This window comes from Morone saxatilis, unplaced genomic scaffold, assembly GCF_004916995.1.
Source record: "Morone saxatilis isolate NCDOM2014 unplaced genomic scaffold, NCSU_SB_2.0 Contig18, whole genome shotgun sequence".
In the NCBI taxonomy this organism is placed as follows: domain Eukaryota; kingdom Metazoa; phylum Chordata; class Actinopteri; family Moronidae; genus Morone; species Morone saxatilis.
In genome coordinates, this window is record NW_023339740.1 from 12,924,866 (window position 1) to 12,926,315 (window position 1,450).

A 1,450-nucleotide genomic window follows, 5' to 3' on the forward strand; every position below is an offset into this window, starting at 1 on the left:
GTGTGTTTGTATAGATGTGTGTGTGCCAGACTGTCTGAGAATAGACTGTCTGGAATTTGATGCTCATTGTTGAAAAGCTCTTGCCAATTAGTGGGTCTGTTACAGTGCCAGTAGTTTGTGTTTAGCAGGACACGTCTGGACATAATGACCTTTTAGGTTTCCTTTCACAGACTGATTTTGAAAGGCTGAAGGTGTTCTACAAAATTACAAACTTAAACTTTTCCATAAGAACAATATGGCTGCTGGAGACAGAGGATGTTGCAAATTAATGTATGTTATCTGCACTGAATATCACTAAAAAGAACAGTAACATTACACTAACATGTCTTTTGTGTGTCCACCAGAGGCCAGATGAGGAGGTGGTGGTAGACCAGGGAGGGACCAGCTCAGTACTAAACATCCACTATGAGAAGGAGGAACTAGAAGGTGAGTAACATGCACAGGTGGAAAACATAGTCAAAAACTTGTCAACTATGTCAGGAATATTTATGGTATTATTTCAAATGTTCTGATGGGATATGTGTCAGTGACACACAAACAAAACAAAAGTCATAATTGTCAACTTAATCTAACACTGACGTTAATGCTCTCTGTTGGTCCTAATCAATCAGAAGTTCTGTTGTTATATCACTAATTGCAGAGTGGCCAGAGGAGCAGCATGCTGGCAGTTGAAATTGAGTTAGTGTTGATTAATTTCTCTGTGGATTTGGCTCCTTTTCCTTTACTTAAAGTAAAGCAAGCAGAGATATCTCTGCATTCCCAAATCAGAGCTCCACTGTTTTTATTTTATTTTTAGCTTCAACAAAAGTGTCCATATTTTTTCCTAACAGTGGCTTGGCAGGTGCATAGTAAATCATGCGTCTTGTGCCCACTGTGTTGACCTTCACACCTGCAGTTTGCATTTTAGTTGGTGAACATCCAAACTCTGATTCTGTTTTATTTTATCAGATGTTTTGCATGGAAAAATGCATTTGTAAAGTAATTGCACCTATCAGATTGCCTAAATGGAGTGGAGTGAAGAAATTGCAGTACATCTATTTCTCTCTGAAATGTAGTGGAGCAGAAGTATGACATCTTAATCTGTACATGTACTGACAGTATACTCCTTAGTTAATTACCTTACACCACAGGTGATCTGCCTTCATCTATTGGAGGTCTCCTAAGACCACTTACTGTATGTCATATATATTCTATGAGACCACACAGTATGATGGAGCGTTTTCTGCATGATTATGTCATTTCTAATGTTTTTTTAGCTTTTTTTTTGTGTGTAGATACTTTACAGTGTGAGTTGTTTTGAGGACATGGGGATGTTATATTGTCTCCTTGTCTGGTGGAGATGAATAGATCTGAACATTAATAATTAATCATTAATCCTCCATCTATTCAGAGGAGGCTTGTAGGGGGATCTGTCATCACTGGGAGGAGACAGGTGTGTGTGTGTCTGTGT